Genomic DNA, 22,985 nt, shown 5'->3' on the forward strand with positions numbered 1-22,985 from the left:
GACAGATGGCGTAGAGATGAATGGTATTGAAAGAACATACTTTCTAGCGCCCTCTTCAGGTCTATCTCAATTATTTCATCAAACAGTGCGCTTAGAGCAGCAGACAAGATCCGTGCATTATAGTTGTTTAAATAAAATCACAGGGTGTGTCTGTCTATGGGGAAAAACACACTTTAAAAACAACAACATTTTGACCAATCTATTGGTTGAAGAAAACAGACTGCTCCTGTTTGACCAAGGTTTTTAGCTGGGTACAGCCTGAGGTTACTGGTACACTTAGTCATGGATATCGCTCTCACTGTGCGAGTTCTACAGCTAATGTCTGTGACAAACAAACTCCGACACTCTCTCTGTGGGTTACTGGTACAGTTCAGGGGGGGGTGATGGGCGAACCGTTGTGCTCTAAGAGGTGTCTGCTCGGTAGACAAGTCGTGCCAGCGGTCTTGTCAGTGCCTGGGAATGTCAGCCTCAGCCTCTGCTATTCTACTGGCGTCCCAAATGGCACCCTATTCCATTTGTTATTTTATAGTACACTACTTTTGACTGGGCTCTGGTCAAAAGTAGTGCTCTATGTAGGGAATAGGGTGCCATTTGAAGTGCACACAGTCATTGGACAGGAATACAGCAGCTCTGCTGGTGGTAGGGCTGGCCTGTCAGTTAGGACGATGTCACGCTGTTCTGCTGAGCGTGGACAGACTGATAATGCTGCCATTGACTGGGCCTTAGTCCTCCCCTCCCTACCCCTCTCTTCTCTTCGCCATGCATATAGAAAGCATTTTATACCCAGCTGTGGCTTACCAGTTGTTTTTAAACGGGGAGAAGGAGGCAGAATATGTCAAATATATATTCAAATATGTCGTCCCAACATCTCAGCTCTCTTTTTACAACGATTACACCCTGCCTGCCTGTTCTCTTCATTCATATCTTCTGACGGATGGCTTCACAACATCACAGCTGGAATGATAATTGCCAGCTCTCTTGTTCCCCTGCTCTCTTGTTCCCCTGCTCTCTTGTTCCCCTGCTCTCTTGTTCCCCTGCTCTCTTGTTCCCCTGCTCTCTTGTTCCCCTGCTCTCTTGTTCCCCTGCTCTCTTGTTCCCCTGCTCTCTTGTTCCCCTGCTCTCTTGTTCCCCTGCTCTCTTGTTCCCCTGCTCTCTTGTTCCCCTGCTCTCTTGTTCCCCTGCTCTCTTGTTCCCCTGCTCTCTTGTTCCCCTGCTCTCTTGTTCCCCTGCTCTTGTTCCCCTGCTCTTGTTCCCCTGCTCTCTCGTTCCCCTGCTCTCTCGTTCCCCTGCTCTCTCGTTCTCACTCTTTTTTTTTTTTTTTTAACCCTTTTTCTCCCCACTTTTCGTAGACTCCAATTGGTAGTTTTGTCTTGTCCCATCGCTGCAACTCCCATACGAACTCGAGAGGCGAAGGTCTCATTTACCATTTATTCCCGTCGGCCATGTTGGTTTGGTCATTTCTGTAAACGCATATTATTTCACTCTTTTTCCTCCTTTTTGACCTTTTCTCATCTGTCAGGGTGGACACGTTGTTTGTCAGGGTGGACACGTTGTTTGTCAGGGTGGACACGTTGTTTGTCAGGGTGGACACGTTGTTTGTCAGGGTGGACACGTTGTCTGTCAGGGCGCGGACACGCTGTCTGTCAGGGCGCGGACACGCTGTCTGTCAGGGCGCGGACACGCTGTCTGTCAGGGCGCGGACACGCTGTCTGTCAGGGCGCGGACACGCTGTCTGTCAGGGCGCGGACACGCTGTCTGTCAGGGCGCGGACACGCTGTCTGTCAGGGCGCGGACACGCTGTCTGTCAGGGCGCGGACACGCTGTCTGTCAGGGCGCGGACACGCTGTCTGTCAGGGCGCGGACACGCTGTCTGTCAGGGCGCGGACACGCTGTCTGTCAGGGCGCGGACACGCTGTCTGTCAGGGCGCGGACACGCTGTCTGTCAGGGCGCGGACACGCTGTCTGTCAGGGCGCGGACACGCTGTCTGTCAGGGCGCGGACACGCTGTCTGTCAGGGCGCGGACACGCTGTCTGTCAGGGCGCGGACACGCTGTCTGTCAGGGCGCGGACACGCTGTCTGTCAGGGCGCGGACACGCTGTCTGTCAGGGCGCGGACACGCTGTCTGTCAGGGCGCGGACACGCTGTCTGTCAGGGCGCGGACACGCTGTCTGTCAGGGCGCGGACACGCTGTCTGTCAGGGCGCGGACACGCTGTCTGTCAGGGCGCGGACACGCTGTCTGTCAGGGCGCGGACACGCTGTCTGTCAGGGCGCGGACACGCTGTCTGTCAGGGCGCGGACACGCTGTCTGTCAGGGCGCGGACACGCTGTCTGTCAGGGCGCGGACACGCTGTCTGTCAGGGCGCGGGCACGCTGTCTGTCAGGGCGCGGGCACGCTGTCTGTCAGGGCGCGGGCACGCTGTCTGTCAGGGCGCGGGCACGCTGTCCGTCAGGGCGCGGGCACGCTGTCCGTCAGGGCGCGGGCACGCTGTCCGTCAGGGCGCGGGCACGCTGTCCGTCAGGGCGCGGGCACGCTGTCCGTCAGGGCGCGGACACGCTGTCCGTCAGGGCGCGGACACGCTGTCCGTCAGGGCGCGGACACGCTGTCCGTCAGGGCGCGGACACGCTGTCCGTCAGGGCGCGGACACGCTGTCCGTCAGGGCGCGGACACGCTGTCCGTCAGGGCGCGGACACGCTGTCCGTCAGGGCGCGGACACGCTGTCCGTCAGGGCGCGGACACGCTGTCCGTCAGGGCGCGGACACGCTGTCCGTCAGGGCGCGGACACGCTGTCCGCCAGGGCGCGGACACGCTGTCCGCCAGGGCGCGGACACGCTGTCCGCCAGGGCGCGGACACGCTGTCCGCCAGGGCGCGGACACGCTGTCCGCCAGGGCGCGGACACGCTGTCCGCCAGGGCGCGGACACGCTGTCCGCCAGGGCGCGGACACGCTGTCCGCCAGGGCGCGGACACGCTGTCCGCCAGGGCGCGGACACGCTGTCCGTCAGGGCGCGGACACGCTGTCCGTCAGGGCGGACACGCTGTCCGTCAGGGCGGACACGCTGTCTGTCAGGGCGGACACGCTGTCCGTCAGGGCGCGGACACGCTGTCTGTCAGGGCGGACACGCTGTCTGTCAGGGCGGACACGCTGTCTGTCAGGGCGGACACGCTGTCTGTCAGGGCGGACACGCTGTCTGTCAGGGCGGACACGCTACACTTGAGAGAGACCGGTTTTGGATTATTATTATTGTTGCTGTATTTTTTGTTAGTATTTTTGAAATGTTATTTGGATCCTGTCAATGTTGAGTAAGGATGTGCACCTGACTACACGTAGAAGTAGGCCTATCGGGCCTCCCGAGTGGCGCAGTGGATCTGGGCACTGTGGCGCAGTGGATCTGGGCACTGTGGCGCAGTGGATCTGGGCACTGTGGCGCAGTGGATCTGGGCACTGTGGCGCAGTGGATCTGGGCACTGTGGCGCAGTGGATCTGGGCACTGTGGCACTGTGCAGCTTGAGACACATTTGGCCCAGCGTCTTTCGGGGAGGGTTTGGCCGGCAGCGCATGTCATTGAACACATCATGTACCGGCGACTCCTCCCGTGGCGGGCCGGGCGCAGTGCACGCTGACATGGTTGCCAGGGGTAACCGTGTCACATCGGTGTGGCTGGCTTCCGGGTCAAGGGAGCATTATGGAGGATGCATCGGGGTCTCTCCCGAGTCCCATCGCTGCAAATCCCGTATGGACTAGACTAACTACCGATTGGATACCACGAAATTAGGGGTGAAAAGGGCAACAAACAACAACACTAAATAGCCTGTCGGCTACCTGGTCTGCGTGCAAATGTGGGGATCTGATCGTATTCCTGATTGGCCTAACGCACCACCACTAATGACACGTGAAGCTTCTCAAGGTTTTGTTTACTAAAGCACCCAACAAACGTGTAGAAAGTCTATTAGATCCATGGAGAATGACTGAAGTTACTCAATGGATTTGAGAAATCTTTACAGCTTGCTCTCTCTTTCGATTTAACCACTGCCGGGAAAGGGTGACAAATTTCTTTAAAATATGCCTACCTGATTCCTACTTATCCATTGCTCAAATATCTCACAGCGGAGTCTGTAACAAGCTCATTAGGTCCCAGAATCTTTTAGATTAAGTTGCACGCTTGCTAGCAGGAGCTTCGGTTGAACCCAAGTCAACAGTAGATGTTTCAAGTTTGTTGCAGCCGGGTCATGTATAGCCGGGTCATGTATAGCCGGGTCATGTATAGCCGGATCATGTATAGCCGGGTCATGTATTAGCCGGGTCATGTATTAGCCGGGTCATGTATAGCCGGGTCATGTATAGCCGGGTCATGTATAGCCGGGTCATGTATAGCCGGGTCATGTATAGCCGGGTCATGTATAGCCGGGTCATGTATAGCCGGGTCATGTATAGCCGGGTCATGTATAGCCGGGTCATGTATAGCCGGGTCATGTATAGCCGGGTCTTGTATAGCCGGGTCATGTATAGCCGGGTCATGTATAGCCGGGTCATGTATTAGCGGGTCATGTATAGCCGGGTCATGTATAGCCGGGTCATGTATAGCCGGGTCATGTATAGCCGGGTCATGTATAGCCGGGTCTTGTATAGCCGGGTCTTGTATAGCCGGGTCATGTATAGCCGGGTCATGTATAGCCGGGTCATGTATGGAGTATTTATTTTTGTCAGAATATTTTCTACCTGCAGGCTGCTATGGTTTTATTTTATTTTTAATTGGTGCTTTCATAGGCTCTTTAGTTTTTGTTTGTTTACATAATTGGCAATTGAATTAACTTTAAAAAATTGTCAATTTTTTGGGGGGATTTTATATTTAAATGAAAATGCACGTTTAAAACCTTTAAGAATGGACAACTTTTGGTCGGCCCGGGACTTGTTATATTCGGGGACAGCCCTACTGGAGGCTGGTTTTTGTATGTGGCCACCGTGTCTGTACCAAATGGAACCACATTCAGTATATAGTACACTACTCTGGTCACTATATTGATTATAGGGTGCTGTTTTGGGAGAAGCACCGACTCCTGGAGCAGCATTCGTGGTTGCTGGGTCATATTTTTCAAAAACTGTTTGAGAGTGAAACCTTTCTAGGTAGCAAGCAGTGTACTGTTAGACCTACAACGAGGGCAACGAGAGGGGTAATTTTGCTCTGTCAATTGTTGGAACATTTCACCGAAGACAGGGTTTGACACAAGCATTTTTAGCAGCCGTTGTTGTAGGTTAACATTTGACAGTATCCTATATAATTCATTTTCCCCTCCAGTAACATATTTTTTTGGTGTGTCTGCCTCACAGACAAATTCTGAATTTATAGGAGTTAGTGTTCTGGTCCTGCTGGGAACTAAGGAGAGTGGGGTTGGTTCATACAGGTATAGACTGTATGCTTGTGGACCTGAGACACACTAGGTCTTTTCCTAGCACTGGGCAGAAGTAAATTATTCTCATTTCTTTAGCCAGGATAGTCCATCCATTAACAATTGCCACTGTTTTCCAGGGAGTCCTGACATCCCATTAAACTTATAAAGCATTGAAGAATTGCCACAACGTGTAATATTTTACCACAAACAAATGCCAACTCTTTCCTCCGCTTCTCTTTTCGTCTGTGAGGCTACAATAATGTGGCGTTTCCTGAGGAAGCTGTGACGCGAGCGTTCGTTTATTGCGTATGTTGTCTGTTATTAAAGAAAGCAAAATAAGGTGTATGTTTACTATTGTGTTCATGAGTCTGTTATTAAATGTGTCTACTGCTTTGCATTAAATCAACAAGTAGTGTGTGTCCTACAGAACTTGGTTCAGTTATGGCCTTTATAAATCTGTTCGTATGGGAAGAATATTGTGTATATATATTTGTTCATGTGGTTATAAAGAGGCTGAAGGCAAAACAATTGCCCGCTCTAGGTTAAAAAACAGCCCATACTATTTCTAGGCCTATATAAATTCACGTGGTTATATCATTTAGTAATGTTACATTTTTATGAGGATCCCCGTTAGCTAACGCCATAATGCGATGTAATCTTCCTGGGGGTACAACACCAATTAACAAGACATTACAAACAATCGACTTCACAAACATTCAACAAGTAGACGATACAGACAATTAAAATACCTGACAGGAAACAACATTTAACATTCAGTTGATGCTTTCTATTTCCTGTCCAGTCATATGGTCTATTTCCTGTCCAGTCATATGGTCCATTTCCTGTCCAGTCATATGGTCCATTTCCTGTCCAGTCATATGGTCCATTTCCTGTCCAGTCATATGGTCCATTTCCTGTCCAGTCATATGGTCCATTTCCGGTCCAGTCATATGGTCCATTTCCGGTCCAGTCATATGGTCCATTTCCTGTCCAGTCATATGGTCCATTTCCTGTCCAGTCATATGGTCCATTTCCGGTCCAGTCATATGGTCCATTTCCTGTCCAGTCATATGGTCCATTTCCTGTCCAGTCATATGGTCCATTTCCTGTCCAGTCATATGGTCCATTTCCGGTCCAGTCATATGGTCCATCACAGTAGATGTTATTTTTTTCCCCCTCGAAGGTGGATTCCTCTTTTGCCTGAGAAATATGGATTGGTAAAAAGTAACATTCAGCTTTAGCTCAATGTAAAACTGTAGATTTAAGGCGATTTGTTGTTTCAGCTGAATGTTTGGTGGTTATGCGTGTTGCTAGTAGGCACTAAATGGGCTGAAAAATACTGGCAGCCCTGTTTTGAGCCAGGTAGTTTTTTATTTTTTATGTCTTTCTTTGCAGATGACCATATAACTGGACAGTACTCTAAGTGTGATAGGACCAGGGATTGACTCTGTACCAGTACCCCCTGTATAAAGCCTCCACATTGACTCTGTACCGTAACACCCTGTATATAGCCTCCACATTGACTCTGTACCGGTACCCCCTGTATATAGCCTCCACATTGACTCTGTACCGTAATACCCTGTATATAGCCTCCACATTGACTCTGTACCGTAATACACTGTATATAGCCTCCACATTGACTCTGTACCGTAATACCCTGTATATAGCCTCCACATTGACTCTGTACCGTAATACCCTGTATATAGCCTCCACATTGACTCTGTACCGTAATACACTGTATATAGCCTCCACATTGACTCTGTACCGTAATACCCTGTATATAGCCTCTACATTGACTCTGTACCGTAATACCCTGTATATAGCCTCCACATTGACTCTGTACCGTAATACCCTGTATATAGTCTCCACATTGACTCTGTACCGTAATACCCTGTATATAGTCTCCACATTGACTCTGTACCGTAATACCCTGTATATAGCCTCCACATTGACTCTGTACCGTAACACCCTGTATATAGCCTCCACATTGACTCTGTACCGTAATACCATGTATATAGCCTCCACATTGACTCTGTACCGTAATACCCTGTATATAGCCTCCACATTGACTCTGTACCGTAATACCCTGTATATAGCCTCCACATTGACTCTGTACCGTAACACCCTGTATATAGCCTCCACATTGACTCTGTACCGTAATACCCTGTATATAGCCTCCACATTGACTCTGTACCGTAATACCCTGTATATAGCCTCGTTATTTTTACTGCTGTTCTTGTTCTGATCTTTTTAAATATTTGGATTATTATCATTTAAATGACTAGCAGGTAGATTTCTGGACTTTAGAAGCCACCCAACCAACAGCAATTTATTCACACATGTAATTTCAGGTGAAGTTACGCCCCTGCTCTAGCCCTCTAGATGATATAGGAACCCGTATTCGGGCCCTGCTCTAGCCCTCTAGATGATATAGGAACCCGTATTCGGGCCCTATTCTAGCCCTCTAGATGATATAGGAACCCGTATTCGGGCCCTGCTCTAGCCCTCTAGATGATATAGGAACCCGTATTCGGGCCCTGCTCTAGCCCTCTAGATGATATAGGAACCCGTATTCGGGCCCTGCTCTAGCCCTCTAGATGATATAGGAACCCGTATTCGGGCCCTGCTCTAGCCCTCTAGATGATATAGGAACCCGTATTCGGGCCCTGCTCTAGCCCTCTAGATGATATAGGAACCCGTATTCGGGCCCTGCTCTAGCCCTCTAGATGATATAGGAACCCGTATTCGGGCCCTGCTCTAGCCCTCTAGATGATATAGGAACCCGTATTCGAGCCCTGCTCTAGCCCTCTAGATGATATAGGAACCCGTATTCGGGCCCTGCTCTAGCCCTCTAGATGATATAGGAACCCGTATTCGGGCCCTGCTCTAGCCCTCTAGATGATATAGGAACCCGTATTCGGGCCCTGCTCTAGCCCTCTAGATGATATAGGAACCCGTATTCGGGCCCTGCTCTAGCCCTCTAGATGATATAGGAACCCGTATTCGGGCCCTGCTCTAGCCCTCTAGATGATATAGGAACCCGTATTCGGGCCCTGCTCTAGCCCTCTAGATGATATAGGAACCCGTATTCGGGCCCTGCTCTAGCCCTCTAGATGATATAGGAACCCGTATTCGGGCCCTGCTCTAGCCCTCTAGATGATATAGGAACCCGTATTCGGGCCCTGCTCTAGCCCTCTAGATGATATAGGAACCCGTATTCGGGCCCTGCTCTAGCCCTCTAGATGATATAGGAACCCGTATTCGGGCCCTGCTCTAGCCTTCTAGATGATATAGGAACACGTACTCTAAGGAAGCTACCCGTACCGTGATATAGGAACACGTACTCTAAGGAAGCTACCCGTACCGTGATATAGGAACACGTACTCTAAGGAAGCTACCCGTACCGTGATATAGGAACACGTACTCTAAGGAAGCTACCAGTACCGTGATATAGGAACTCTGGCCCTATAAAGAACCACTTTGCATGTACCAGTACCGTGATATAGGAACTCTGGCCCTATAAAGAACCACTTTGCATGTACCAGTACCAGTACCATGATATAGGAACACAGGCCCTATAAAGAACCACTTTGCATGTACCAGTACCAGTCCCGTGATATAGGAACTCTGGCCCTATAAAGAACCACTTTGCATGTACCAGCACCAGTACCATGATATAGGAGCTCTGGCCCTATAAAGAACCACTTTGCATGTACCAGTACCAGTACCAGTCTTTGCATGTACCAGTCCCTGTACCAGTACCAGTACCAGTCTTTACGTGTACCAGTACCAGTCTTTGCATGTACCAGTACCAGTCTTTGTATGTACCAGTACCAGTCTTTGTATGTACCAGTACCAGTCTTTGCATGTACCAGTGCCAATACCAGTCTTTGCATGTACCAGTACCAGTACCAGTCTTTTCATGTACCAGTACCAGTCTTTGCATGTACCAGTACCAGTACCAGTCTTTGCATGTACCAGTACCAGTACCAGTCTTTGCATGTACCAGCACCAGTCTTTGCATGTACCAGTACCAGTCTTTGCATGTACCAGTACCAGTACCAGTCCCAGTCCCAGTACCAGTCTCTCCAGGATGTGTTTCTGTATTTTCTACATTGTAGAATAATAGTAAAGATGTACAAGTACCTTTTCAGAAGTTTGGGGTCACCCGCAAAACACCAGTCTCACAGGTCACCAGTGGAGAGGTGACTCCGGGAGGCCGGCCTTCTAGACAGCGTCACCCGCAAAACACCAGTCTCAACGTCAACAGTGGAGAGGTGACTCCGGGAGGCCGGCCTTCTAGACAGCGTCACCCGCAAAACACCAGTCTCAACGTCAACAGTGGAGAGGTGACTCCGGGAGGCCGGCCTTCTAGACAGCGTCACCCGCAAAACACCAGTCTCAACGTCAACAGTGGAGAGGTGACTCCGGGAGGCCGGCCTTCTAGACAGCGTCACCCGCAAAACACCAGTCTCAACGTCAACAGTGGAGAGGTGACTCCGGGAGGCCGGCCTTCTAGACAGCGTCACCCGCAAAACACCAGTCTCAACGTCAACAGTGGAGAGGTGACTCCGGGAGGCCGGCCTTCTAGACAGCGTCACCCGCAAAACACCAGTCTCAACGTCAACAGTGGAGAGGTGACTCCGGGAGGCCGGCCTTCTAGACAGCGTCACCCGCAAAACACCAGTCTCAACGTCAACAGTGGAGAGGTGACTCCGGGAGGCCGGCCTTCTAGACAGCGTCACCCGCAAAACACCAGTCTCAACGTCAACAGTGGAGAGGTGACTCCGGGAGGCCGGCCTTCTAGACCGCGTCACCCGCAAAACACCAGTCTCAACGTCAACAGTGGAGAGGTGACTCCGGGAGGCCGGCCTTCTAGACAGCGTCACCCGCAAAACACCAGTCTCAACGTCAACAGTGGAGAGGTGACTCCGGGAGGCCGGCCTTCTAGACCGCGTCACCCGCAAAACACCAGTCTCAACGTCAACAGTGGAGAGGTGACTCCGGGAGGCCGGCCTTCTAGACCGCGTCACCCGCAAAACACCAGTCTCAACGTCAACAGTGAAGAGGTGACTCCGGGAGGCCGGCCTTCTAGACCGCGTCACCCGCAAAACACCAGTCTCAACGTCAACAGTGAAGAGGTGACTCCGGGAGGCCGGCCTTCTAGACAGCGTTGCAAAGAAAAAGCCACATCTCAGACTGGCCAATAAAAATGAAAGATTAAACTGGGTAAAAGAACAGACAAGGGACAGAGGAACTCTGCCTAGAAGGCCAGCATCCCGGAGTCATCTCTTCACTGTTGACGTTGAGACTGGTGTTTTGCGGGTACTATTTAATGAAGCTGCCAGTTTAGGACCTGTGAGGCGTGTCTTTATCAAACGAGACACTCGAATGGACTTGTCCTCTTGCTCAGTTGTGCACCGTGCCATTGGAACACAGGAGTGATGGTTGCTGATAAATGGGCCTCTGTGCGCCTATGTAGATATTCCATAAAAATATCAGGCGTTTCCAGCTACAATAGTCATTTACAACATTAACAATGTCTACGCTGTATTTCTGATCAATTTGATGTTATTTTAATGGACAAAAAATTGTGCTTTCTAAGTGATCCCCAAACTTTTGAAAGGTTGTGTACGTATGAAATAACAAACACGGAATCATGTTGTAACCCAAATAATTGTTAAACAAATCAATATATATATATATATTTGAATTTCAAAGTAGCCACTCTTTGCCAGAAATACCCTGGAATCAGTAGGTGTCCAAACTTTTGACTGGTACTCTGTGTTTGGTAGCTGGCAGAATCTGTGTTAAGTGGCTCGCTGTGTGTCTGTCTGAGGCCTCTGGCTGTATGCATAGGTCAAGGTCACTGTGTGAGAGGGGGAGAGAGTTTGGATTTAGCCTGAGTCAGACTGCCTTTCTCTTCTCCTCCTCTCTTCTCCTCCTCTCTTCTATCTTCTTCTCTCTCCTAACTTCTTCTCCCATCTCCCTCCTCCTCCCATCTCCCTCCTCCTCCCATCTCCCTCCTCCTCCCATCTCCCTCCTCCTCCCATCTCCCTCCTCCTCCCATCTCCCTCCTCCTCTCATCTCCCTCCTCCTCTCATCTCCCTCCTCCTCTCATCTCCCTCCTCCTCTCATCTCCCTCCTCCTCTCATCTCCCTCCTCCTCTCATCTCCCTCCTCCTCTCATCTCCCTCCTCCTCCCATCTCCTCTCTCTCCTCCCATCTCCTCTCTCTCCTCCCATCTCCTCTCTCTCCTCCCTTCTCCTCTCTCTCCTCCCTTCTCCTCTCTCTCCTCCCATCTCCAATAATTTTCTAATGTAATAAACTCTTAGCCTGGATCCCAACCAGCCTCTACTATGCTTTGCTCTGAGGCCCAGCAGTGTGCTATCGTGGATGCTCCCCAAATGACTCCCTATGCACTATATTGTGTACTACCTTTGGTCCAGCGGCCTATAGTAATGCACTTTATAGGGAATAGGGTGCCATTTGGGATATACCAGTGGAATTTGATGATTAAAACAAAGTCTTAATGTATTTCTGGGCTGGCAGGGACAGAGGAACAGTTTTCTGGGACTGACAAATTAGTTGCCTGCGGAAGTTCATGGGTCTTTAAAAAAAAGATATATACTTTTGTTGAGCGGATGAGACCAACGTGTGGGTGGCGGGTGTGGGTGGCGGGTGTGGGTGGCGGGTGTGGGTGGCGGGTGTGGGTGGCGGGTGTGGGCCTAATACCAGCTGAACGCTATGAACCAACAGACTAGCTAAGCCAATTGGTAAAACTTAATGATTTAGATGAGGTTAGGCTGTCCAGGTGAACCAGATGCCTGCTCCAGGTCTTTATTCATTGGTAGGACACACAGCCGCCCCCCAAAAAATGTTATGCTAGGGTGTCCCTATCAAAATGATGCATTGAGACCAATCAAGGCCAATTTTCTGTCTTGGTGCAAGAGGGCCTAACGCTCTACCTGTGTGAAGGTAGATATGGGGGACCGCTGCCAGCCAGGCATCCCTTTATCCATGGGTGAATATACAGACACATATGAGATATGAGATATCTATATATATATATCTTCTGATTAAACGGCACACTGACTCTCTCTGTGTTGATGTCATGGAAGCTCAGCCTGAGATCGGTTCACTTTCCCTCAGCCCCCCCCCCCCTCCCATCTCTCAGATCTTAAACCAAAGCAAGAGGTGGGGGGGCTATTTTGCAGTTTGAATCACAGATTGCTTCTTTTAACATGTGTATTCAGTATTTGTTGTCTGCGTGAATCAAATGTCAAACCCTGGTGTGACTAACACTGGCTCAGTGGGTTGGAGCTCAGTGGGATATCTTCATCACTCTTCACTCTGCAGTTTATATGGTAATGAATGCATCAAATTAACACTGAAATGTCAGCAGTCCTTTCTCTCTCTGGCAGGTTCCCCTCTTCTCTCTCTGGCAGGTTCCCCTCTTCTCTCTCTCTGTCCGGTTCCCCTCCTCTCTCTCTGGCAGGTTCCCCTCCTCTCTCTCTCTGGCAGGTTCCCCTCCTCTCTCTCTCTGGCAGGTTCCCCTCCTCTCTCTCTCTGGCAGGTTCCCCTCCTCTCTCTCTCTGGCAGGTTCCCCTCCTCTCTCTCTCTGGCAGGTTCCCCTCCTCTCTCTCTCTGGCAGGTTCCCCTCCTCTCTCTCTCTGGCAGGTTCCCCTCCTCTCTCTCTCTGGCAGGTTCCCCTCCTCTCTCTCTCTGGCAGGTTCCCCTCCTCTCTCTCTCTGGCAGGTTCCAGAGAGGAGGGGAACCTGGGCTGTTCTGGCTCGGACAATGATAATAATATCCTGTCCTTCCCTGTCAATGGTTACTTGTGTAGGGAGTAGGGTGTCGTTTAGGACGAACCCTCATGTCTCAACGGTAATATCCTGTCCTTGTCCCTCAGGTGAATCCATGAAGCAGGCATCAGGAGAGTTTGCAGAGGACCCCTGTTCCTCGGTAAAGAGGGGTAACATGGTCCGTGCAGCCAGGGCCCTCCTCTCTGCGGTCACTCACCTGCTGGTTCTGGCCGACATGTCTGATGTCTACAAGCTGCTGCTGCAACTCAAACTGGTGAGACACACACACACACACACACACACACACACACACACACACACACACACACACACACACACACACACACACACACACACACACACACACACACACACACAGAGAGAGAGAGAGACGCACTCTCACACAGGCGCACGGAGAGAGACATAAATAACTAAACCATTATTAACTTGTCACACACACAGATGGATGATGGGTAGCTTGTCGATGTAGACACACAGATAGATGATGGGTAGTTGTCGATGTAGACACACAGATAGATGATGGGCAGCTTGTCGATGTAGACAAACACAGATGGATGATGGGTAGTTGTCGATGTAGACAAACACAGATAGATGATGGGCAGCTTGTCGATGTAGCTTGTCGATGTAGACACACAGATAGATGATGGGTAGTTGTCGATGTAGACACACAGATAGATGATGGGCAGCTTGTCGATGTAGCTTGTCGATGTAGACACACAGATGGATGATGGGTAGTTGTCGATGTGGGCTCTTGTGGATATGACTGAACTATTTAGGAAAAGATATTTAGCCAGATTATGAATAACTTGAATGCTACATTTATTTTATTGCTTCGAATAAAATATAAATCAGATTTTAAAATAAGGTCTGATTCACCTTTCTGAAAAGAAAGCCACATGTCTAGTCAAACTATTTTTGTAGGTAAATAGTTTGCCTGACTCAAACTAACGTTGTGGTGTCTTGGCTAAAACGTTTCAAACAAGGTCTTCTGTGTCCATCTCTTTACCTGCACTTCAGGTGTTTCAAACAAGGTCTTCTGTGTCCATCTCTTTACCTGCACTTCAGGTGTTTCAAACAAGGTCTTCTGTGTCCATCTCTTTACCTGCACTTCAGGTGTTTCAAACAAGGTCTTCTGTGTCCATCTCTTTACCTGCACTTCAGGTGTTTCAAACAAGGTCTTCTGTGTCCATCTCTTTACCTGCACTTCAGGTGTTTCAAACAAGGTCTTCTGTGTCCATCTCTTTACCTGCACTTCAGGTGTTTCAAACAAGGTCTTCTTTGTCCATCTCTTTACCTGCACTTCAGGTGTTTCAAACAAGGTCTTCTGTGTCCATCTCTTTACCTGCACTTCAGGTGTTTCAAACAAGGTCTTCTTTGTCCATCTCTTTACCTGCACTTCAGGTGTTTCAAACAAGGTCTTCTGTGTCCGTCTCTTTACCTGCACTTCAGGTGTTTTATTGTTGTGGAAATGAATCAAAATCCAGACCCTAAACAAGGTCACACACCTCCAGTCAATAGAGACCTTACTGTTTATCATCTCCGGTCGTCTTAGTCCCAAATGGCACACTATTCTCTACATATTGCACTACTTCGAACCAGGACCCGTAGGGTAGTGCACCACTTCGAACCAGGACCCGTAGGGTAGTGCACCACTTCGAACCAGGACCCGTAGGGTAGTGCACCACTTCGAACCAGGACCCGTAGGGTAGTGCACCACTTCGAACCAGGACCCGTAGGGTAGTGCACCACTTCGAACCAGGACCCGTAGGGTAGTGCACCACTTCGAACCAGGACCCGTAGGGTAGTGCACCACTTCGAACCAGGACCCGTAGGGTAGTGCACCACTTCGAACCAGGACCCGTAGGGTAGTGCACCACTTCGAACCAGGACTCTTAAATAACACAAACCCCAAAGCAAATGAGGGTGAGTAGGATTATTCATAGATGTTATTCTCCCCTGTCCTCAGGGATTCTCTCCCCAGAACAATGGGGACAGCATGTCGTTTTATAACCCAGCCCTAGCCTGTGGTTGACCAATTTAGAATTCCTCGCAATCAAGCTGGGCCAATTGGCCAAAATAACAAGACTCCTATTTGAGAAGACCTATTCCTCCCATGTCTCTAAACCACTGATCAATAATTCCCTATTACAGAAAAGGAAAAAAACTATTTCCATTGATCGTTAGTACTCCTTTTGACCTCTCGTCCTTTTGACCTCTCGTCCTTTTGACCTCTCGTCCTTTTGACCTCTCGTCCTTTTGACCTCTCGTCCTTTTGACCTCTCGTCCTTTTGACCTCTCGTCCTTTTGACCTCTCGTCCTTTTGACCTCTCGTCCTTTTGACCTCTCGTCCTTTTGACCTCTCGTCCTTGGTCTCGGAGTTTGTTTTTATCTGGGACATATTCTTAGTTTCAGCTTCAGAACACAATCTCTCTCTGTGTGTTCAGTGACCTGTACTGATGTGAACACACCAACACCACGACGTTGTTTGCCACAATGACCTCAGTGTGTCTGAGTCACTTTTACAGCCGGGATCTAAAATGGCCGACATCTGTCATTCTTCAAGCCTCAGACAGGACAGCAGGTTGAACAGGAAATGACTATGGCCTGTATGCGTTAATTATCTTGGACTTCCGGGTGCAGATCTAGGATCAGTGTTTATTTATCTATTATATATATTTTTTAAATCACAAGATTATATAGACAGCTAAATTAGCACTCGAAGACTTTTTATGAACACGGGGCCCAGGATTCTACAGAAACGCTATGATTTACTACGAAACTAAATAGGAGAAGATTTGTTTCTGCTCTTGAGGTTAGAGAGCCTCCACAGCTTTGTGTTTCCGTGTGGCCTAGGCTCCACCCTGTGTTCTAGTTGGTTATTTTAAAAACCTTCCCATACTGGCTCTTAACATTCAATTCTTCCACTTTACCCCGTCTTATCATGAATCTATTTATAGCCCACCACCTCACCGGGTTAGTGGCGTCCAGATACTTGGGGCCGTGTTCTAAATGGCGTGTTCCCTATGTAGTACACTACTTTTGACTAGGGTCCGTATCCCAAATTACACCCTATTCTCTCTAGTCCCTATTCCACATGGGGTCTGGTTAAGTAAAGTGCACTATATAGGGAATAGGGTGCTGTTTTTTTTAGACGCATACAAACTGAGGCAGTGCTCTTGCTGTAACTGAGTATCTTCATCTCGGGGCTGCAGCAAAGTCCGAGATGAAGTCCTGACATGCTCTAGACACTGGCCTCCCTGTTAGAGATGAACCCCTGACATGCTCTGGACACTGGCCTCCCTGTTAGAGAGATGAACCCCTGACATGCTCTGGACACTGGCCTCCCTGTTAGAGAGATGAACCCCTGACATGCTCTGGACACTGGCCTCCCTGTTAGAGAGATGAAGTCCTGACATGCTCTGGACACTGGCCTCCCTGTTAGAGAGATGAAGTCCCGACATGCTCTGGACACTGGCCTCCCTGTTAGAGAGATGAACCCCTGACATGCTCTGGACACTGGCCTCCCTGTTAGAGATGAAGTCCTGACATGCTCTGGACACTGGCATCATGTTAGAGAGCGATGAACCCCTGACATGCTCTGGACACTGGCCTCCCTGTTAGAGAGATGAAGTCCTGACATGCTCTGGACACTGGCCTCCCTGTTAGAGAGATGAAGTCCTGACATGCTCTGGACACTGACCTCCCTGTTAGAGAGATGAAGTCCTGACATGCTCTGGACACTGGCCTCCCTGTTAGAGAGAGATGAAGTCCTGACATGTTCAATAGAATAGGCTACAGCTAGCCTATCCATGGGCCTCAATAGAATAGGCTACAGCTAGCCTAGCCATGGGCCTCAATAGAATAGGCTACAGCTAGCCTAGCCATGGGCCTCAATAGAATAGGTGAGCCTCGGGCCTCAATAGTAGAGGCTACAGCTAGCCTAGCCATGGGCCTCAATAGAATAGGCTACAGCTAGCCTAGCCATGGGCCTCAATAGAATAGGCTACAGCTAGCCTAGCCGTGGGCCTCAATAGAATAGGTGCGCCTCGGGCCTCAATAGAATAGGCTACAGCTAGCCTAGCCATGGGCCTCAATAGAATAGGCTACAGCTAGCCTAGCCATGGGCCTCAATAGAATAGGTGAGTCTCGGGCCTCAATAGTAGAGGCTACAGCTAGCCTAGCCATGGGCCTCAATAGAATAGGCTACATCTAGCCTAGCCATGGGCCTCAATAGAATAGGTGAGTCTCGGGCCTCAATAGTAGAGGCTACAGCTAGCCTAGCCATGGGCCTCAATAGAATAGGCTACAGCTAGCCTAGCCATGGGCCTCAATAGAATAGGCTACAGCTAGCCTAGCCGGGGGCCTCAATAGAATAGGTGAGCCTCGGGCCTCAATAGAATAGGCTACATCTAGCCTAGCCATGGGCCTCAATAGAATAGGCTACAGCTAGCCTAGCCATGGGCCTCTAGAAGAGGTGAGCCTCGGGCCTCAATAGAATAGGCTACAGCTAGCCTAGCCATGGGCCTCAATAGAATAGGCTACAGCTAGCCTCGGCTCAATAGAAGGGCTACAGCTAGCCTGTTTCTGTATTTTATCGGTTCTCACAATGGATGGCTGAATATGGTCCGAGCCTTTTTAGACATGAGTTTATTGATGGGATTTCAGTCGTCACCCTGGGTTTGGTTACAGCTAAGCCCCAGATGGCACCCTATTCCCTACATAGTGCGCTAATAGAACCGATAGGAGAGGGGCCCTGCCTAGAGTTACACTATTAGGACACATCGCCTCTCTCTCGCTTTGTGTGAAAAGTAAAGTGTATCTCGCTAACATGTGTCCTAGACTCCTACAGAAGCTGTTTCTGTCTAGACAGAGAGGACTACTACCCAGGAACTACAGACAACAACAACAAACTAGCTTTGTTTTGGATGCATGATCTGGCACATTCAGAGACGACGATTGTTCCTGTCAAATACTTCTATAGTGAAGGCTCATAGGGTGCAACTTCGGATGCAGACTAGTGCACTAGTATAGAGAGTAGGGTGCCGTTTGTGACGGATAACAATTTGACTGTCGACAGGAGGAGGAAGTTGATATGTAAGTTTCTATCACGGAAGGGTATTTCAGGAAGGTTTCTTCTTCTGTTCCCTTCATAAATGTTCATGGGAGTGCCTTTCTTTCTTTTGCATTATTAACACAGCTCAACATGAACACAAGGCATACTACTGGATGAGATCTCTAGTGTGTGTTATGGTAAAGATGGGAGGGCTAACAGTTTTTCTGTTGTAGCAGCTAGTAGCTATTGAATAATTTAGCATGAACTTTAGCTGAGGCACTGGTCTTTAATGGACTGTTGAGTGGAAGGGAGCCGTGTTGACTGTGTTGGCAGCTCACGGGAAAGAACAGCCTTCCTATCACAGATTCCAGAGTCCCAAATGATATCCTTTTCCCTACATAGTGCAATACTTTTGACCAGAGCCTTCAGGGCCTAGAGAGCTCAAACCCACAGGCCCTGGTTGAAGTAGTGCACTATGTAGGGGATAGGGTGCCATTTGGGCCAAAACACTTATGAAATGCATGATAGGATCTGAATATGAGGATGCTGAATGAGCATTGAACCTGAATGTTGATCCTGCTGTTCCCCAAGGCTATATTTCCATTGTGCTTTTCAAAACCTGCTGCCGACATGATCAAATAGAGGGAAGAATGGGATTCTCTCCTTCCTTCCAGCTCTCACTCACACATTCTCCTATTGCCGATATGGTTGAATATATATTCAACATTTCACGTGTCAGAGATGGATTATTTTAGTGAGCAAAAAATACTCAAGGTGGTGGTGCCTGGCCTTAAACGATATCACAGGAAATCCAATAATGACATATACACTTGTGCTAGTGGTGCTGGCAGTCCATAAAGTAGCACAGAGAACCCTGCTCCATAAAGTAGCACAGAGAACCCTGCTCCATAAAGTAGCACAGAGAACCCTGCTCCATAAAGTAGCACAGAGAACCCTGCTCCATAAAGTAGCACAGAGAACCCTGCTCCATAAAGTAGCACAGAGAACCCTGCTCCATAAAGTAGCACAGAGAACCCTGCTCCATAAAGTAGCACAGAGAACCCTGCTCCATAAAGTAGCACAGAGAACCCTGCTCCATAAAGTAGCACAGAGAACCCTGCTCCATAAGTAGCACAGAGAACCCTGCTCCATAAAGTAGCACAGAGAACCCTGCTCCATAAAGTAGCACAGAGAACCCTGCTCCATAAAGTAGCACAGAGAACCCTGCTCCATAAAGTAGCACAGAGAACCCTGCTCCATAAAGTAGCACAGAGAACCCTGCTCCATAAAGTAGCACAGAGAACCCTGCTCCATAAAGTAGCACAGAGAACCCTGCTCCATAAAGTAGCACAGAGAACCCTGCTCCATAAAGTAGCACAGAGAACCCTGCTCCATAAAGTAGCACAGAGAACCCTGCTCCATAAAGTAGCACAGAGAACCCTGCTCCATAAAGTAGCACAGAGAACCCTGCTCCATAAAGTAGCACAGAGAACCCTGCTCCATAAAGTAGCACAGAGAACCCTGCTCCATAAAGTAGCACAGAGAACCCTGCTCCATAAAGTAGCACAGAGAACCCTGCTCCATAAAATAGCACAGAGAACCCTGCCTGTCTAAACCTTTCCTCTGTAACCCCTCTAGGTGGAGGAGAACCTGATGAAGGTGCGTAACGCTGGAACAGAGCAGGACCTGGGCATACAGTACAAGGCCCTGAAACCAGAGGTGGACAAACTCAACATGATGGCTGCCAAGAGACAGCAGGTATGTACTGGGCTGTCTGATTGGGGGAGGTTGGGAGTGAGACAGCAGGTATGTACTGGACTGTCTGATTGGGGGAGGTTGGGAGTGAGACAGCAGGTATGTACTGGACTGTCTGATTGGGGGAGGTTGGGAGTGAGACAGCAGGTATGTACTGGACTGTCTGATTGGGGGAGGTTGGGAGTGAGACAGCAGGTATGTACAGGACTGTCTCATTGGGGGAGGTTGGGAGTGAGACAGCAGGTATGTACAGGACTGTGATTGGGGGAGGTTGGGAGTGAGACAGCAGGTATGTACTGGACTGTCTGATTGGGGGAGGTTGGGAGTGAGACAGCAGGTATGTACTGGACTGTCTGATTGGGGGAGGTTGGGAGTGAGACAGCAGGTATGTACTGGACTGTCTGATTGGGTGAGGTTGGGAGTGAGGCAGCAGGTATGTACAGGACTGTCTGATTGGGGGAGGTTGGGAGTGAGTCAGCAGGTATGTACTGGACTGTCTGATTGGGGGAGGTTGGGAGTGAGACAGCAGGTATGTACTGGACTGTCTGATTGGGGGAGGTTGCGAGTGAGACAGCAGGTATGTACAGGACTGTCTGATTGGGGGAGGTTGGGAGTGAGTCAGCAGGTATGTACAGGACTGTCTGATTGGGGGAGGTTGGGAGTGAGTCAGCAGGTATGTACAGGACTGTCTGATTGGGGGAGGTTGGGAGTGAGATGGCTGCCAAGAGACAGCAGTCAGGTCTGTACTGCGGGAGGTTTCTGGGTTAGAGAGGAAGGAGATAGTGACAGAGGGTGGAGAGATGTAGCGAGGGAGAGGGGTGTTATTAGGTGGCTTAGCAACCGAGTCCCTATTTCCACTACGAGAGATGGAGTCTGAGGAGCTGTGTGACTGAAGAGATTTCTTGTTTTCAGTTCAAGTTACTGCCTTGCGTTTTGTTGTGGCTGCCAAGGAGACAGTCTTGGTTTTGTAGCTCACGTTTCCTGTAAATACCACAGTCGCTACTAGCCGGTAAGCGCACGCCGAGCAACTTTTTCTTAGAACATATTTTACAATATTGAATAATGGAACCAAACCATATTACACTCTTTAAATAATACTACAATCCAGAAGTATGTGCAGTCGAGGGGCAATTGCAATTCAAAATGTTGATAATTCCCCGTGGAGTTGCTTCTTGCCTGGAGCTCGGTGGCTTCCCTGTCCAGTCGAGCAAAAAAAATAAAAACAGATTTAAAACCGCGGAGAATTTCAGAATGTTTATTTATTTTTATTTTATTTAAGTTTTATTTAACCAGGTAGGCTAGTTGAGAACACCTTTATTTAACCAGGTAGGCTAGTTGAGAACACCTTTATTTAACCAGGTAGGCCAGTTGAGAACACCTTTATTTAACCAGGTAGGCCAGTTGAGAACACCTTTATTTAACCAGGTAGGCCAGTTGAGAACACCTTTATTTAACCAGGTAGGCTAGTTGAGAACACCTTTATTTAACCAGGGAGGCTAGTTGAGAACACCTTTATTTAACCAGGTAGGCTAGTTGAGAACACCTTTATTTAACCAGGTAGGCCAGTTGAGAACACCTTTATTTAACCAGGTAGGCTAGTTGAGAACACCTTTATTTAACCAGGTAGGCCAGTTGAGAACACCTTTATTTAACCAGGTAGGCCAGTTGAGAACACCTTTATTTAACCAGGTAGGCTAGTTGAGAACACCTTTATTTAACCAGGTAGGCTAGTTGAGAACACCTTTATTTAACCAGGTAGGCCAGTTGAGAACACCTTTATTTAACCAGGTAGGCTAGTTGAGAACACCTTTATTTAACCAGGTAGGCCAGTTGAGAACACCTTTATTTAACCAGGTAGGCCAGTTGAGAACACCTTTATTTAACCAGGTAGGCCAGTTGAGAACACCTTTATTTAACCAGGTAGGCTAGTTGAGAACACCTTTATTTAACCAGGTAGGCTAGTTGAGAACACCTTTATTTAACCAGGGAGGCCAGTTGAGAACACCTTTATTTAACCAGGTAGGCTAGTTGAGAACACCTTTATTTAACCAGGTAGGCTAGTTGAGAACACCTTTATTTAACCAGGTAGGCTAGTTGAGAACACCTTTATTTAACCAGGTAGGCTAGTTGAGAACACCTTTATTTAACCAGGGAGGCTAGTTGAGAACACCTTTATTTAACCAGGTAGGCTAGTTGAGAACACCTTTATTTAACCAGGGAGGCTAGTTGAGAACACCTTTATTTAACCAGGTAGGCTAGTTGAGAACACCTTTATTTAACCAGGTAGGCTAGTTGAGAACACCTTTATTTAACCAGGTAGGCTAGTTGAGAACACCTTTATTTAACCAGGTAGGCTAGTTGAGAACACCTTTATTTAACCAGGTAGGCTAGTTGAGAACACCTTTATTTAACCAGGTAGGCTAGTTGGGAACACCTTTATTTAACCAGGTAGGCTAGTTGAGAACACCTTTATTTAACCAGGTAGGCTAGTTGAGAACACCTTTATTTAACCAGGTAGGCTAGTTGAGAACACCTTTATTTAACCAGGTAGGCTAGTTGAGAACACCTTTATTTAACCAGGTAGGCTAGTTGAGAACACCTTTATTTAACCAGGTAGGCTAGTTGAGAACACCTTTATTTAACCAGGTAGGCTAGTTGAGAACACCTTTATTTAACCAGGTAGGCTAGTTGAGAACACCTTTATTTAACCAGGTAGGCTAGTTGAGAACACCTTTATTTAACCAGGTAGGCTAGTTGAGAACATGTTCTTATTTACAACTGCGACCTGGCCAAGATAAAGCGTAGCACATACAACAACACAGAGTTACACATGGAGTAAAACAAACATAGTCAATTCCAGAGGAAGTTGATATGTAACTTTCTATCACGGAAGGGTATTTCAGGAAGGTTTCTTCTGTTCCCTTTCATAAATGTAGAACAAAAGAAAACAAAAAGTCTATAT

General features: G+C 48.7%; 1 pseudogene across 1 annotated transcript in view; it reads left to right on the top strand.

Annotated features, from left to right (window-relative positions):
• The window catches only part of LOC109910219 (catenin alpha-1-like), a 248,566-nt pseudogene that overhangs the window by 20,970 nt on the left and 204,611 nt on the right, over window positions 1–22,985 (top strand). Inside the window, exons 4-5 of the transcript XR_004204173.1 lie at window positions 13,302–13,468; window positions 19,907–20,026. The product of XR_004204173.1 is annotated as a catenin alpha-1-like (transcript). The remainder of the gene's footprint in view (window positions 1–13,301; window positions 13,469–19,906; window positions 20,027–22,985) is intronic.

This window comes from Oncorhynchus kisutch, linkage group LG19 (genome assembly GCF_002021735.2).
Source record: "Oncorhynchus kisutch isolate 150728-3 linkage group LG19, Okis_V2, whole genome shotgun sequence".
Lineage (NCBI taxonomy): Eukaryota > Metazoa > Chordata > Actinopteri > Salmoniformes > Salmonidae > Oncorhynchus > Oncorhynchus kisutch.